Genomic DNA, 17452 nt, shown 5'->3' on the forward strand with positions numbered 1-17452 from the left:
CTTTTGATCCAGAGAAGGGGTGTATTAAAAGACCAAAAGCATCTGCCCATTAATGAGGGCACATTAACGACATTGCTTTTGGCTCTTTTCCAATGTCTTGTGCTGCTAGCTGATGCCACCTACACCACACCAGGGCCTGAGTGACCGGCTGGGGCCACTTACACCACATCAGGGCCTGTGGCTCTGGCTGAGGCCACTTACACCACACCAGGGCCTGTGGCTGCTGGCTGAGGCCAGTTACACCACACCAGAGCCTGTGGCTGCTGGCTGAAGCCACTTACACCACACCAGGGCCTTAGTTGCTATTGAGGCCACTTACACCACACCAGGGCCTGTGGCTGCTGGCTGAGGCCACCTACACCACACCAGGGCCTGTGGCTGCTGGCTGAGGCGACTTACACCACACCAGGGCCCTTTTGCTGCTGGCTGAGGCCACTTACACCACACCAGTGCCTGTGGCTTCTGGCTGAGGCGACTTACACCACACCAGGGCCTGTGGCTGCTGGCTGAGGCCACTTACACCACACCAGGGCCTGTGGCTCTTGCTCAGGCCACTCACATCACACCAGGCCCTGCGCTTCTGGCCGAGGCCATCTTCACCAAACCAGGCCCTGTGGCTCTTGCTCAGGCCACTTAGACCACACCAGGGCCTGTGGCTGCTGGCTGAGGCCACTTACAACACACCAGGGCCTGTGGCTGCTGGCTGAGGCCACTTACACCAAACCAGGGCCTGTGGCTGCTTGCTGAGGCCATCTTCACCAAACCAGGCCCTGTGCTGCTTGCTGTGGCCATGTAAAACACACCAGGTCCTGTGCTGGTTCTTGAGGCCATCTTCAACAATCCAGGGCCTGTGCTGTTGGATAAATGCCAAACTGAGCCTTTGGGTTAGGGTATTATGCAAACATGCAGGTATGGTTATAGGATTGTCTTCGTAACTTCAGGTACTTGCCACCTAATCACTTGAATCCATAAATTGAGACATTGTGCTGGGGCCAGCAGCTTACGGCCATACCACCCTGAGCACGCCCGACCTCGTCTGATCTCGGAAGCTGGGCTGGGCTTGGTTAGTACTTGGATGGGAGACTGCCTGGGAATACCTGGTGCTGTAAGCCTTTGATTTTCATGTCATTGAACCGCTTTTGATCCAGAGAAGGAGTGTATTAAAAGACCAAAAGCAGCTCCCCATTAATGAGGGCACATTAACGACATTGCTTTTGGCTGTTTTCCAATGTCTTGTGCTGCTAGCTGATGCCACCTACACCACACCAGGGCCTGAGTGACCGGCTGGGGCCACTTACACCACATCAGGGCCTGTGACTGCTGGCTGAGGCCACTTACACCACACCAGGGCCTGTGGCTGCTGGCTGAGGCCACTTACACCACACCAGGGCCTTAGTTGCTATTGAGGCCAATTACACCACACCAGGGTCTGTGGCTCTTGCTCAGGCCACTTACACCACACCAGGGCCTGTGGCACTGGCTGAGGCCACTTACACCACACCAGGGCCTGTGGCTGCTGGCTGAGGCCACTTACAACACACCAGGGCCTGTGGCTGCTGGCTGAGGCCACCTACACCACACCAGGGCCTGTGGCTGCTGGCTGAGGCCACTTACAACACACCAGGGCCTGTGGCTCTTGCTCAGGCCACTCATATCACACCAGGCCCTGTGCTTCTGGCCGAGGCCATCTTCACCAAACCAGGCCCTGTGCTGCTTGCTGTGGCCATGTACAACACACCAGGCCCTGTGCTGGTTCCTGAGGCCATCTTCAACAATCCAGGGCCTGTGCTGTTGGATAAATGCCAAACTGAGCCTTTGGGTTAGGGTATTATGCAAACATGCAGGTATGGTTATAGGATTGTCTTCGTAACTTCAGGTACTTGCCACCTAATCACTTGAATCCATAAATTGAGACATTGTGCTGGCGCCAGCAGCTTACGGCCATACCACTCTGAGCACGCCCGACCTCGTCTGATCTCGGAAGCTAAGCAGGGCTGGGCTTGGTTAGTACTTGGATGGGAGACTGCCTGGGAATACCTGGTGCTGTAAGCCTTTCCTTTTCATGTCATTGCTTTTGGCTCTTTTCCAATGTCTTGTGCTGCTAGCTGATGCAACCTACACCACACAAGGGCCTGAGTGACCGGCTGGGGCCACTTACACCACATCAGGGCCTGTGGCTCTGGCTGAGGCCACTTACACCACACCAGGGCCTGTGGCTGCTGGCTGAGGCCACTTACACCACACCAGGGCCTGTGGCTGCTGGCTGAGGCCACCTACACCACACCAGGGCATTAGTTGCTATTGAGGCAAATTACACCACACCAGGGTCTGTGGCTCTTGCTCAGGCCACTTACACCACACCAGGGCCTGTGGCACTGGCTGAGGCCACTTACACCACACCAGGGCCTGTGGCTGCTGGCTGAGGCCACTTACACCACACCAGGGCCTGTGGCTGCTGGCTGAGGCCACTTACACCAAACCAGGGCCTGTGGCTGCTGGCTGAGGCCACCTACACCACACCAGGGCCTGTGGCTGCTGACTGAGGCCACTCACATCACACCAGGCCCTGCGCTTCTGGCCGAGGCCATCTTCACCAAACCAGGCCCTGTGGCTCTTGCTCAGGCCACTTACACCACACCAGGGCCTTATTTGCTATTGAGGCCACTTACACCACACCAGGGCCTGTGGCACTTGCTCAGGCCACTTACACCACACCAGGGTCTGTGGCTCTTGCTCAGGCCACTTACACCACACCAGGGCCTGTGGCACTGGCTGAGGCCACTTACACCACATCAGGGCCTGTGGCTCTGGCTGAGGCCACTTACACCACACCAGGGCCTGTGGCTGCTGGCTGAGGCCACCTACACCACACCAGGGCCTTAGTTGCTATTGAGGCCAATTACACCACACCAGGGTCTGTGGCTCTTGCTCAGGCCACTTACACCACACCAGGGCCTGTGGCACTGGCTGAGGCCACTTACACCACACCAGGGCCTGTGGCTGCTGGCTGAGGCCACTTACACCACACAAGGGCCTGTGGCTGCTGGCTGAGGCCACTTACACCACACAAGGGCCTGTGGCTCTTGCTCAGGCCACTTACACCACACCAGGGCCTGTGGCTCTTGCTCAGGCCACTTACACCACACCAGGGCCTGTGGCTCTGGCTGAGGCCACTTACACCACACCAGGGCCTGTGGCTGCTGGCTGAGGCCACTTACACCACACCAGGGCCTGTGGCTGCTGGCTGAGGCCACCTACACCACACCAGGGCATTAGTTGCTATTGAGGCAAATTACACCACACCAGGGTCTGTGGCTCTTGCTCAGGCCACTTACACCACACCAGGGCCTGTGGCACTGGCTGAGGCCACTTACACCACACCAGGGCCTGTGGCTGCTGGCTGAGGCCACTTACACCACACCAGGGCCTGTGGCTGCTGGCTGAGGCCACTTACACCAAACCAGGGCCTGTGGCTGCTGGCTGAGGCCACCTACACCACACCAGGGCCTGTGGCTGCTGGCTGAGGCCACTTACAACACACCAGGGCCTGTGGCTGCTGGCTGAGGCCACTTACACCACACCAGGGCCTGTGGCTGCTGGCTGAGGCCACCTACACCACACCAGGGCCTGTGGCTGCTGACTGAGGCGACTTACACCACACCAGGGCCTTAGTTGCTATTGAGGCCAATTACACCACACCAGGGTCTGTGGCTCTTGCTCAGGCCACTTACACCACACCAGGGCTTGTGGCACTGGCTGAGGCCACTTACACCACACCAGGGCCTGTGGCTGCTGGCTGAGGCCACTTACACCACACAAGGGCCTGTGGCTGCTGGCTGAGGCCACCTACACCACACCAGGGCCTGTGGCTGCTGGCTGAGACCACTTACACCACACCAGGGCCTGTGGCTCTTGCTCAGGCCACTTACACCACACCAGGGCCTGTGGCTCTTGCTCAGGCCACTTACACCACACCAGGGCCTGTGGCTCTTGCTCAGGCCACTTACACCACACCAGGGCCTGTGGCACTGGCTGAGGCCACTTACACCACACCAAGGCCTGTGGCTGCTGGCTGAGGCCACTTACACCACACAAGGGCCTGTGGCTGCTGGCTGTGGCCACTTACACCACACCAGGGCCTGTGGCTGCTGGCTGAGGCCACCTACACCCCACCAGGGCCTGTGGCTGCTGGCTGAGGCGACTTACACCACACCAGGGCCCTTTTGCTGCTGGCTGAGGCCACTTACACCACACCAGTGCCTGTGGCTTCTGGCTGAGGCGACTTACACCACACCAGTGCCTGTGGCTCTTGCTCAGGCCACTCACATCACACCAGGCCCTGCGCTTCTGGCCGAGGCTCTCTTCACCAAACCAGGCCCTGTGCTGCTAGCTGATGCCACCTACACCACACCAGGGCGTGAGTGACCGGCTGGGGCCACTTACACCACATCAGGGCCTGTGGCTCTGGCTGAGGCCACTTACACCACACCAGGGCCTGTGGCACTGGCTGAGGCCACTTAGACCACACCAGGGCCTGTGGCTGCTGGCTGTGGCCACTTAAACCACACCAGGGCCTGTGGCTGCTGGCTGAGGCCACTTACACCACACCAGAGCCTGTGGCTGCTGGCTGAGGCCACTTACACCACACCAGGGCCTGTGGCTCTGGCTGAGACCAATTACACCACACCAGGGCCTGTGGCTCTTGCTCAGGCCACTTACACCACACCAGGGCCTGTGGCACTGGCTGAGGCCACTTACACCACACCAGGGCCTGTGGCTGCTGGCTGAGACCACTTACACCACACCAGGGCCTGTGGCTCTTGCTCAGGCCACTTACACCACACCAGGGCCTGTGGCTCTTGCTCAGGCCACTTACACCACACCAGGGCCTGTGGCTCTTGCTCAGGCCACTCATATCACGCCAGGCCCTGTGCTTCTGGCCGAGGCCATCTTCACCAAACCAGGCCCTGTGCTGCTTGCTGTGGCCATGTACAACACACCACGCCCTGTGCTGGTTCCAGAGGCCATCTTCAACAATCCAGGGCCTGTGCTGTTGGATAAATGCCAAACTGAGCCTTTGGGTTAGGGTATTATGCAAACATGCAGGTATGGTTATAGGATTGTCTTCGTAACTTCAGGTACTTGCCACCTAATCACTTGAATCCATAAATTGAGACATTGTGCTGGGGCCAGCAGCTTACGGCCATACCACCCTGAGCACGCCCGACCTCGTCTGATCTCGGAAGCTAAGCAGGGCTGGGCTTGGTTAGTACTTGGATGGGAGACTGCCTGGGAATACCTGGTGCTGTAAGCCTTTCATTTTCATGTCATTGAACCGCTTTTGATCCAGAGAAGGGGTGTATTAAAAGACCAAAAGCATCTGCCCATTAATGAGGGCACATTAACGACATTGCTTTTGGCTCTTTTCCAATGTCTTGTGCTGCTAGCTGATGCAACCTACACCACACAAGGGCCTGAGTGACCGGCTGGGGCCACTTACACCACACCAGGGCCTGTGGCTCTTGCTCAGGCCACTTACACCACACCAGGGCCTGTGGCACTGGCTGAGGCCACTTACACCACACCAGGGCCTGTGGCTGCTGGCTGAGGCCACCTACACCACACCAGGGCATTAGTTGCTATTGAGGCCAATTACACCACACCAGGGTCTGTGGCTCTTGCTCAGGCCACTTACACCACACCAGGGCCTGTGGCACTGGCTGAGGCCACTTACACCACACCAGGGCCTTAGTTGCTATTGAGGCCACTTACACCACACCAGTGCCTGTGGCTGCTGGCTGAGGCCACCTACACCACACCAGGGCCTGTGGCTGCTGGCTGAGGCGACTTACACCACACCAGGGCCCTTTTGCTGCTGGCTGAGGCCACTTACACCACACCAGTGCCTGTGGCTTCTGGCTCAGGCGACTTACACCACACCAGGGCCTGTGGCTGCTGGCTGAGGCCACTTACACCACACCAGGGCCTGTGGCTCTTGCTCAGGCCACTCACATCACACCAGGCCCTGCGCTTCTGGCCGAGGCCATCTTCACCAAACCAGGCCCTGTGGCTCTTGCTCAGGCCACTTACACCACACCAGGGCCTTATTTGCTATTGAGGCCACTTACACCACACCAGGGCCTGTGGCTCTGGCTTAGGCCACTTACACCACACCAGGGCCTGTGGCACTTGCTCAGGCCACTTACACCACACCAGGGCCTGTGGCTGCTGGCTGAGGCCACTTACACCACACCAGGGCCTGTGGCTCTTGCTCAGGCCACTTACACCACACCAGGGCCTGTGGCTGCTGGCTGAGGCCAGTTACACCACACCAGAGCCTGTGGCTGCTGGCTGAAGCCACTTACACCACACCAGGGCCTTAGTTGCTATTGAGGCCACTTACACCACACCAGGGCCTGTGGCTGCTGGCTGAGGCCACCTACACCACACCAGGGCCTGTGGCTGCTGGCTGAGGCGACTTACACCACACCAGGGCCCTTTTGCTGCTGGCTGAGGCCACTTACACCACACCAGTGCCTGTGGCTTCTGGCTGAGGCGACTTACACCACACCAGGGCCTGTGGCTGCTGGCTGAGGCCACTTACACCACACCAGGGCCTGTGGCTCTTGCTCAGGCCACTCACATCACACCAGGCCCTGCGCTTCTGGCCGAGGCCATCTTCACCAAACCAGGCCCTGTGGCTCTTGCTCAGGCCACTTAGACCACACCAGGGCCTGTGGCTGCTGGCTGAGGCCACTTACAACACACCAGGGCCTGTGGCTGCTGGCTGAGGCCACTTACACCAAACCAGGGCCTGTGGCTGCTTGCTGAGGCCATCTTCACCAAACCAGGCCCTGTGCTGCTTGCTGTGGCCATGTAAAACACACCAGGTCCTGTGCTGGTTCTTGAGGCCATCTTCAACAATCCAGGGCCTGTGCTGTTGGATAAATGCCAAACTGAGCCTTTGGGTTAGGGTATTATGCAAACATGCAGGTATGGTTATAGGATTGTCTTCGTAACTTCAGGTACTTGCCACCTAATCACTTGAATCCATAAATTGAGACATTGTGCTGGGGCCAGCAGCTTACGGCCATACCACCCTGAGCACGCCCGACCTCGTCTGATCTCGGAAGCTAAGCAGGGCTGGGCTTGGTTAGTACTTGGATGGGAGACTACCTGGGAATGCCTGGTCCTGTAAGCCTTTCCTTTTCATGTCATTGAACCGCTTTTGATCCAGAGAAGGGGTGTATTAAAAGACCAAAAGCATCTGCCCATTAATGAGGGCACATTAACGACATTGCTTTTGGCTCTTTTCCAATGTCTTGTGCTGCTAGCTGATGCCACCTACACCACACCAGGGCCTGAGTGACCGGCTGGGGCCACTTACACCACATCAGGGCCTGTGGCTCTGGCTGAGGCCACTTACACCACACCAGGGCCTGTGGCTGCTGGCTGAGGCCAGTTACACCACACCAGAGCCTGTGGCTGCTGGCTGAAGCCACTTACACCACACCAGGGCCTTAGTTGCTATTGAGGCCACTTACACCACACCAGGGCCTGTGGCTGCTGGCTGAGGCCACCTACACCACACCAGGGCCTGTGGCTGCTGGCTGAGGCGACTTACACCACACCAGGGCCCTTTTGCTGCTGGCTGAGGCCACTTACACCACACCAGTGCCTGTGGCTTCTGGCTGAGGCCACTTACACCACACCAGGGCCTGTGGCTGCTGGCTGAGGCCACTTACACCACACCAGGGCCTGTGGCTCTTGCTCAGGCCACTCACATCACACCAGGCCCTGCGCTTCTGGCCGAGGCCATCTTCACCAAACCAGGCCCTGTGGCTCTTGCTCAGGCCACTTAGACCACACCAGGGCCTGTGGCTGCTGGCTGAGGCCACTTACAACACACCAGGGCCTGTGGCTGCTGGCTGAGGCCACTTACACCAAACCAGGGCCTGTGGCTGCTTGCTGAGGCCATCTTCACCAAACCAGGCCCTGTGCTGCTTGCTGTGGCCATGTAAAACACACCAGGTCCTGTGCTGGTTCTTGAGGCCATCTTCAACAATCCAGGGCCTGTGCTGTTGGATAAATGCCAAACTGAGCCTTTGGGTTAGGGTATTATGCAAACATGCAGGTATGGTTATAGGATTGTCTTCGTAACTTCAGGTACTTGCCACCTAATCACTTGAATCCATAAATTGAGACATTGTGCTGGGGCCAGCAGCTTACGGCCATACCACCCTGAGCACGCCCGACCTCGTCTGATCTCGGAAGCTGGGCTGGGCTTGGTTAGTACTTGGATGGGAGACTGCCTGGGAATACCTGGTGCTGTAAGCCTTTGATTTTCATGTCATTGAACCGCTTTTGATCCAGAGAAGGAGTGTATTAAAAGACCAAAAGCAGCTCCCCATTAATGAGGGCACATTAACGACATTGCTTTTGGCTGTTTTCCAATGTCTTGTGCTGCTAGCTGATGCCACCTACACCACACCAGGGCCTGAGTGACCGGCTGGGGCCACTTACACCACATCAGGGCCTGTGACTGCTGGCTGAGGCCACTTACACCACACCAGGGCCTGTGGCTGCTGGCTGAGGCCACTTACACCACACCAGGGCCTTAGTTGCTATTGAGGCCAATTACACCACACCAGGGTCTGTGGCTCTTGCTCAGGCCACTTACACCACACCAGGGCCTGTGGCACTGGCTGAGGCCACTTACACCACACCAGGGCCTGTGGCTGCTGGCTGAGGCCACTTACAACACACCAGGGCCTGTGGCTGCTGGCTGAGGCCACCTACACCACACCAGGGCCTGTGGCTGCTGGCTGAGGCCACTTACAACACACCATTGCCTGTGGCTCTTGCTCAGGCCACTCATATCACACCAGGCCCTGTGCTTCTGGCCGAGGCCATCTTCACCAAACCAGGCCCTGTGCTGCTTGCTGTGGCCATGTACAACACACCAGGCCCTGTGCTGGTTCCTGAGGCCATCTTCAACAATCCAGGGCCTGTGCTGTTGGATAAATGCCAAACTGAGCCTTTGGGTTAGGGTATTATGCAAACATGCAGGTATGGTTATAGGATTGTCTTCGTAACTTCAGGTACTTGCCACCTAATCACTTGAATCCATAAATTGAGACATTGTGCTGGCGCCAGCAGCTTACGGCCATACCACTCTGAGCACGCCCGACCTCGTCTGATCTCGGAAGCTAAGCAGGGCTGGGCTTGGTTAGTACTTGGATGGGAGACTGCCTGGGAATACCTGGTGCTGTAAGCCTTTCCTTTTCATGTCATTGCTTTTGGCTCTTTTCCAATGTCTTGTGCTGCTAGCTGATGCAACCTACACCACACAAGGGCCTGAGTGACCGGCTGGGGCCACTTACACCACATCAGGGCCTGTGGCTCTGGCTGAGGCCACTTACACCACACCAGGGCCTGTGGCTGCTGGCTGAGGCCACTTACACCACACCAGGGCCTGTGGCTGCTGGCTGAGGCCACCTACACCACACCAGGGCATTAGTTGCTATTGAGGCAAATTACACCACACCAGGGTCTGTGGCTCTTGCTCAGGCCACTTACACCACACCAGGGCCTGTGGCACTGGCTGAGGCCACTTACACCACACCAGGGCCTGTGGCTGCTGGCTGAGGCCACTTACACCACACCAGGGCCTGTGGCTGCTGGCTGAGGCCACTTACACCAAACCAGGGCCTGTGGCTGCTGGCTGAGGCCACCTACACCACACCAGGGCCTGTGGCTGCTGACTGAGGCCACTCACATCACACCAGGCCCTGCGCTTCTGGCCGAGGCCATCTTCACCAAACCAGGCCCTGTGGCTCTTGCTCAGGCCACTTACACCACACCAGGGCCTTATTTGCTATTGAGGCCACTTACACCACACCAGGGCCTGTGGCACTTGCTCAGGCCACTTACACCACACCAGGGTCTGTGGCTCTTGCTCAGGCCACTTACACCACACCAGGGCCTGTGGCACTGGCTGAGGCCACTTACACCACATCAGGGCCTGTGGCTCTGGCTGAGGCCACTTACACCACACCAGGGCCTGTGGCTGCTGGCTGAGGCCACCTACACCACACCAGGGCCTTAGTTGCTATTGAGGCCAATTACACCACACCAGGGTCTGTGGCTCTTGCTCAGGCCACTTACACCACACCAGGGCCTGTGGCACTGGCTGAGGCCACTTACACCACACCAGGGCCTGTGGCTGCTGGCTGAGGCCACTTACACCACACAAGGGCCTGTGGCTGCTGGCTGAGGCCACCTACACCACACAAGGGCCTGTGGCTGCTGGCTGAGACCACTTACACCACAATAGGGCCTGTGGCTCTTGCTCAGGCCACTTACACCACACCAGGGCCTGTGGCTCTTGCTCAGGCCACTTACACCACACCAGGGCCTGTGGCTCTTGCTCAGGCCACTTACACCACACCAGGGCCTGTGGCTCTTGCTCAGGCCACTCATATCACGCCAGGCCCTGTGCTTCTGGCCGAGGCCATCTTCACCACACCAGGCCCTCTGCTGCTTGCTGTGGCCATGTACAACACACCAGGCCCTGTGCTGGTTCCTGAGGCCATCTTCACCAAACCAGGCCCTGTGGCTCTTGCTCAGGCCACTTACACCACACCAGGGCCTTATTTGCTATTGAGGCCACTTACACCACACCAGGGCCTGTGGCTCTGGCTTAGGCCACTTACACCACACCAGGGCCTGTGGCACTTGCTCAGGCCACTTACACCACACCAGGGCCTGTGGCTGCTGGCTGAGGCCACTTACACCACACCACACCAGGGCCTGTGGCTCTTGCTCAGGCCACTTACACCACACCAGGGCCTGTGGCACTGGCTGAGGCCACTTAGACCACACCAGGGCCTGTGGCTGCTGGCTGAGGCCACTTACAACACACCAGGGCCTGTGGCTGCTGGCTGAGGCCACTTACACCAAACCAGGGCCTGTGGCTGCTTGCTGAGGCCATCTTCACCAAACCAGGCCCTGTGCTGCTTGCTGTGGCCATGTAAAACACACCAGGTCCTGTGCTGGTTCTTGAGGCCATCTTCAACAATCCAGGGCCTGTGCTGTTGGATAAATGCCAAACTGAGCCTTTGGGTTAGGGTATTATGCAAACATGCAGGTATGGTTATAGGATTGTCTTCGTAACTTCAGGTACTTGCCACCTAATCACTTGAATCCATAAATTGAGACATGGTGGTGGCGCCAGCAGCTTACGGCCATACCACCCTGAGCACGCCCGACCTCGTCTGATCTCGGAAGCTAAGCAGGGCTGGTCTTGGTTAGTACTTGTATGGGAGACTGCCTGGGAATACCTGGTGCTGTAAGCCTTTCATTTTCATGTCATTGAACCGCTTTTGATCCAGAGAAGGGGTGTATTAAAAGACCAAAAGCAGCTGCCCATTAATGAGGGCACATTAACGACACTGCTTTTGGCTCTTTTCCAATGTCTTGTGCTGCTAGCTGATGCCACCTACACCACACCAGGGCCTGAGTGACCGGCTGGGGCCACTTACACCACATCAGGGCCTGTGGCTCTGGCTGAGGCCACTTACACCACACCAGGGCCTGTGGCTGCTGGCTGAGGCCACTTACACCACACCAGAGCCTGTGGCTGCTGGCTGAAGCCACTTACACCACACCAGGGCCTTAGTTGCTATTGAGGCCACTTACACCACACCAGGGCCTGTGGCTGCTGGCTGAGGCCACCTACACCACACCAGGGCCTGTGGCTGCTGGCTGAGGCGACCTACACCACACCAGGGCCCTTTTGCTGCTGGCTGAGGCCACCTACACCACACCAGGGCCTGTGGCTGCTGGCTGAGGCGACTTACACCACACCAGGGCACTTTTGCTGCTGGCTGAGGCCACTTACACCACACCAGTGCCTGTGGCTTCTGGCTGAGGCGACTTACACCACACCAGGGCCTGTGGCTGCTGGCTGAGGCCACTTACACCACACCAGGGCCTGTGGCTCTTGCTCAGGCCACTCACATCACACCAGGCCCTGCGCTTCTGGCCGAGGCCATCTTCACCAAACCAGGCCCTGTGGCTCTTGCTCAGGCCACTTACACCACACCAGGGCCTTATTTGCTATTGAGGCCACTTACACCACATCAGGGCCTGTGGCTCTGGCTGAGGCCACTTACAACACACCAGGGCCTGTGGCTGCTGGCTGAGGCCACTTACACCAAACCAGGGCCTGTGGCTGCTTGCTGAGGCCATCTTCACCAAACCAGGCCCTGTGCTGCTTGCTGTGGCCATGTAAAACACACCAGGTCCTGTGCTGGTTCTTGAGGCCATCTTCAACAATCCAGGGCCTGTGCTGTTGGATAAATGCCAAACTGAGCCTTTGGGTTAGGGTATTATGCAAACATGCAGGTATGGTTATAGGATTGTCTTCGTAACTTCAGGTACTTGCCACCTAATCACTTGAATCCATAAATTGAGACATTGTGCTGGGGCCAGCAGCTTACGGCCATACCACCCTGAGCACGCCCGACCTCGTCTGATCTCGGAAGCTAAGCAGGGCTGGGCTTGGTTAGTACTTGGATGGGAGACTACCTGGGAATGCCTGGTCCTGTAAGCCTTTCCTTTTCATGTCATTGAACCGCTTTTGATCCAGAGAAGGGGTGTATTAAAAGACCAAAAGCATCTGCCCATTAATGAGGGCACATTAACGACATTGCTTTTGGCTCTTTTCCAATGTCTTGTGCTGCTAGCTGATGCCACCTACACCACACCAGGGCCTGAGTGACCGGCTGGGGCCACTTACACCACATCAGGGCCTGTGGCTCTGGCTGAGGCCACTTACACCACACCAGGGCCTGTGGCTGCTGGCTGAGGCCAGTTACACCACACCAGAGCCTGTGGCTGCTGGCTGAAGCCACTTACACCACACCAGGGCCTTAGTTGCTATTGAGGCCACTTACACCACACCAGGGCCTGTGGCTGCTGGCTGAGGCCACCTACACCACACCAGGGCCTGTGGCTGCTGGCTGAGGCGACTTACACCACACCAGGGCCCTTTTGCTGCTGGCTGAGGCCACTTACACCACACCAGTGCCTGTGGCTTCTGGCTGAGGCGACTTACACCACACCAGGGCCTGTGGCTGCTGGCTGAGGCCACTTACACCACACCAGGGCCTGTGGCTCTTGCTCAGGCCACTCACATCACACCAGGCCCTGCGCTTCTGGCCGAGGCCATCTTCACCAAACCAGGCCCTGTGGCTCTTGCTCAGGCCACTTACACCACACCAGGGCCTTATTTGCTATTGAGGCCACTTACACCACACCAGGGCCTGTGGCACTTGCTCAGGCCACTTACACCACACCAGGGTCTGTGGCTCTTGCTCAGGCCACTTACACCACACCAGGGCCTGTGGCACTGGCTGAGGCCACTTACACCACATCAGGGCCTGTGGCTCTGGCTGAGGCCACTTACACCACACCAGGGCCTGTGGCTGCTGGCTGAGGCCACCTACACCACACCAGGGCCTTAGTTGCTATTGAGGCCAATTACACCACACCAGGGTCTGTGGCTCTTGCTCAGGCCACTTACACCACACCAGGGCCTGTGGCACTGGCTGAGGCCACTTACACCACACCAGGGCCTGTGGCTGCTGGCTGAGGCCACTTACACCACACAAGGGCCTGTGGCTGCTGGCTGAGGCCACCTACACCACACAAGGGCCTGTGGCTGCTGGCTGAGACCACTTACACCACAATAGGGCCTGTGGCTCTTGCTCAGGCCACTTACACCACACCAGGGCCTGTGGCTCTTGCTCAGGCCACTTACACCACACCAGGGCCTGTGGCTCTTGCTCAGGCCACTTACACCACACCAGGGCCTGTGGCTCTTGCTCAGGCCACTCATATCACGCCAGGCCCTGTGCTTCTGGCCGAGGCCATCTTCACCACACCAGGCCCTCTGCTGCTTGCTGTGGCCATGTACAACACACCAGGCCCTGTGCTGGTTCCTGAGGCCATCTTCACCAAACCAGGCCCTGTGGCTCTTGCTCAGGCCACTTACACCACACCAGGGCCTTATTTGCTATTGAGGCCACTTACACCACACCAGGGCCTGTGGCTCTGGCTTAGGCCACTTACACCACACCAGGGCCTGTGGCACTTGCTCAGGCCACTTACACCACACCAGGGCCTGTGGCTGCTGGCTGAGGCCACTTACACCACACCACACCAGGGCCTGTGGCTCTTGCTCAGGCCACTTACACCACACCAGGGCCTGTGGCACTGGCTGAGGCCACTTAGACCACACCAGGGCCTGTGGCTGCTGGCTGAGGCCACTTACAACACACCAGGGCCTGTGGCTGCTGGCTGAGGCCACTTACACCAAACCAGGGCCTGTGGCTGCTTGCTGAGGCCATCTTCACCAAACCAGGCCCTGTGCTGCTTGCTGTGGCCATGTAAAACACACCAGGTCCTGTGCTGGTTCTTGAGGCCATCTTCAACAATCCAGGGCCTGTGCTGTTGGATAAATGCCAAACTGAGCCTTTGGGTTAGGGTATTATGCAAACATGCAGGTATGGTTATAGGATTGTCTTCGTAACTTCAGGTACTTGCCACCTAATCACTTGAATCCATAAATTGAGACATGGTGGTGGCGCCAGCAGCTTACGGCCATACCACCCTGAGCACGCCCGACCTCGTCTGATCTCGGAAGCTAAGCAGGGCTGGTCTTGGTTAGTACTTGTATGGGAGACTGCCTGGGAATACCTGGTGCTGTAAGCCTTTCATTTTCATGTCATTGAACCGCTTTTGATCCAGAGAAGGGGTGTATTAAAAGACCAAAAGCAGCTGCCCATTAATGAGGGCACATTAACGACACTGCTTTTGGCTCTTTTCCAATGTCTTGTGCTGCTAGCTGATGCCACCTACACCACACCAGGGCCTGAGTGACCGGCTGGGGCCACTTACACCACATCAGGGCCTGTGGCTCTGGCTGAGGCCACTTACACCACACCAGGGCCTGTGGCTGCTGGCTGAGGCCACTTACACCACACCAGAGCCTGTGGCTGCTGGCTGAAGCCACTTACACCACACCAGGGCCTTAGTTGCTATTGAGGCCACTTACACCACACCAGGGCCTGTGGCTGCTGGCTGAGGCCACCTACACCACACCAGGGCCTGTGGCTGCTGGCTGAGGCGACCTACACCACACCAGGGCCCTTTTGCTGCTGGCTGAGGCCACCTACACCACACCAGGGCCTGTGGCTGCTGGCTGAGGCGACTTACACCACACCAGGGCACTTTTGCTGCTGGCTGAGGCCACTTACACCACACCAGTGCCTGTGGCTTCTGGCTGAGGCGACTTACACCACACCAGGGCCTGTGGCTGCTGGCTGAGGCCACTTACACCACACCAGGGCCTGTGGCTCTTGCTCAGGCCACTCACATCACACCAGGCCCTGCGCTTCTGGCCGAGGCCATCTTCACCAAACCAGGCCCTGTGGCTCTTGCTCAGGCCACTTACACCACACCAGGGCCTTATTTGCTATTGAGGCCACTTACACCACATCAGGGCCTGTGGCTCTGGCTGAGGCCACTTACAACACACCAGGGCCTGTGGCTGCTGGCTGAGGCCACTTACACCAAACCAGGGCCTGTGGCTGCTTGCTGAGGCCATCTTCACCAAACCAGGCCCTGTGCTGCTTGCTGTGGCCATGTAAAACACACCAGGTCCTGTGCTGGTTCTTGAGGCCATCTTCAACAATCCAGGGCCTGTGCTGTTGGATAAATGCCAAACTGAGCCTTTGGGTTAGGGTATTATGCAAACATGCAGGTATGGTTATAGGATTGTCTTCGTAACTTCAGGTACTTGCCACCTAATCACTTGAATCCATAAATTGAGACATTGTGCTGGGGCCAGCAGCTTACGGCCATACCACCCTGAGCACGCCCGACCTCGTCTGATCTCGGAAGCTAAGCAGGGCTGGGCTTGGTTAGTACTTGGATGGGAGACTACCTGGGAATGCCTGGTCCTGTAAGCCTTTCCTTTTCATGTCATTGAACCGCTTTTGATCCAGAGAAGGGGTGTATTAAAAGACCAAAAGCATCTGCCCATTAATGAGGGCACATTAACGACATTGCTTTTGGCTCTTTTCCAATGTCTTGTGCTGCTAGCTGATGCCACCTACACCACACCAGGGCCTGAGTGACCGGCTGGGGCCACTTACACCACATCAGGGCCTGTGGCTCTGGCTGAGGCCACTTACACCACACCAGGGCCTGTGGCTGCTGGCTGAGGCCAGTTACACCACACCAGAGCCTGTGGCTGCTGGCTGAAGCCACTTACACCACACCAGGGCCTTAGTTGCTATTGAGGCCACTTACACCACACCAGGGCCTGTGGCTGCTGGCTGAGGCCACCTACACCACACCAGGGCCTGTGGCTGCTGGCTGAGGCGACTTACACCACACCAGGGCCCTTTTGCTGCTGGCTGAGGCCACTTACACCACACCAGTGCCTGTGGCTTCTGGCTGAGGCGACTTACACCACACCAGGGCCTGTGGCTGCTGGCTGAGGCCACTTACACCACACCAGGGCCTGTGGCTCTTGCTCAGGCCACTCACATCACACCAGGCCCTGCGCTTCTGGCCGAGGCCATCTTCACCAAACCAGGCCCTGTGGCTCTTGCTCAGGCCACTTAGACCACACCAGGGCCTGTGGCTGCTGGCTGAGGCCACTTACAACACACCAGGGCCTGTGGCTGCTGGCTGAGGCCACTTACACCAAACCAGGGCCTGTGGCTGCTTGCTGAGGCCATCTTCACCAAACCAGGCCCTGTGCTGCTTGCTGTGGCCATGTAAAACACACCAGGTCCTGTGCTGGTTCTTGAGGCCATCTTCAACAATCCAGGGCCTGTGCTGTTGGATAAATGCCAAACTGAGCCTTTGGGTTAGGGTATTATGCAAACATGCAGGTATGGTTATAGGATTGTCTTCGTAACTTCAGGTACTTGCCACCTAATCACTTGAATCCATAAATTGAGACATTGTGCTGGGGCCAGCAGCTTACGGCCATACCACCCTGAGCACGCCCGACCTCGTCTGATCTCGGAAGCTGGGCTGGGCTTGGTTAGTACTTGGATGGGAGACTGCCTGGGAATACCTGGTGCTGTAAGCCTTTGATTTTCATGTCATTGAACCGCTTTTGATCCAGAGAAGGAGTGTATTAAAAGACCAAAAGCAGCTCCCCATTAATGAGGGCACATTAACGACATTGCTTTTGGCTGTTTTCCAATGTCTTGTGCTGCTAGCTGATGCCACCTACACCACACCAGGGCCTGAGTGACCGGCTGGGGCCACTTACACCACATCAGGGCCTGTGACTGCTGGCTGAGGCCACTTACACCACACCAGGGCCTGTGGCTGCTGGCTGAGGCCACTTACACCACACCAGGGC

At 57.8% G+C, this 17452-nt stretch overlaps 3 non-coding genes and 8 pseudogenes across 3 annotated transcripts; all 11 read left to right on the forward strand.

The window, feature by feature from the left end:
- Positions 1–998: 998 nt before the first annotated feature.
- LOC146637619 (5S ribosomal RNA) lies at positions 999–1112 on the forward strand (annotated as a pseudogene).
- Positions 1113–1933: 821 nt separating this feature from the next.
- On the forward strand, positions 1934–2052 carry LOC146637620 (5S ribosomal RNA). Its single transcript, XR_014905542.1, has one exon. It is a non-coding gene; the product is annotated as a 5S ribosomal RNA (ribosomal RNA).
- Positions 2053–5195: 3143 nt separating this feature from the next.
- LOC146637621 (5S ribosomal RNA) lies at positions 5196–5314 on the forward strand. The gene has a single exon (XR_014905996.1). It is a non-coding gene; the product is annotated as a 5S ribosomal RNA (ribosomal RNA).
- A 1768-nt stretch (positions 5315–7082) lies between these two features.
- LOC146637622 (5S ribosomal RNA) lies at positions 7083–7201 on the forward strand (annotated as a pseudogene).
- Positions 7202–8223: 1022 nt separating this feature from the next.
- On the forward strand, positions 8224–8337 carry LOC146637623 (5S ribosomal RNA; annotated as a pseudogene).
- An 821-nt stretch (positions 8338–9158) lies between these two features.
- Positions 9159–9277, forward strand: LOC146637624 (5S ribosomal RNA). Its single transcript, XR_014905543.1, has one exon. It is a non-coding gene; the product is annotated as a 5S ribosomal RNA (ribosomal RNA).
- A 1961-nt stretch (positions 9278–11238) lies between these two features.
- On the forward strand, positions 11239–11357 carry LOC146637625 (5S ribosomal RNA; annotated as a pseudogene).
- Positions 11358–12497: 1140 nt separating this feature from the next.
- On the forward strand, positions 12498–12616 carry LOC146637626 (5S ribosomal RNA; annotated as a pseudogene).
- A 2043-nt stretch (positions 12617–14659) lies between these two features.
- Positions 14660–14778, forward strand: LOC146637627 (5S ribosomal RNA; annotated as a pseudogene).
- A 1140-nt stretch (positions 14779–15918) lies between these two features.
- On the forward strand, positions 15919–16037 carry LOC146637628 (5S ribosomal RNA; annotated as a pseudogene).
- Positions 16038–17059: 1022 nt separating this feature from the next.
- On the forward strand, positions 17060–17173 carry LOC146637629 (5S ribosomal RNA; annotated as a pseudogene).
- Positions 17174–17452: the final 279 nt, after the last annotated feature.

Source organism: Diplotaxodon limnothrissa, linkage group LG3 (assembly GCF_057381915.1).
Source record: "Diplotaxodon limnothrissa isolate DT_005_m linkage group LG3, D_limnothrissa_male_GT1.1, whole genome shotgun sequence".
NCBI lineage: Eukaryota > Metazoa > Chordata > Actinopteri > Cichliformes > Cichlidae > Diplotaxodon > Diplotaxodon limnothrissa.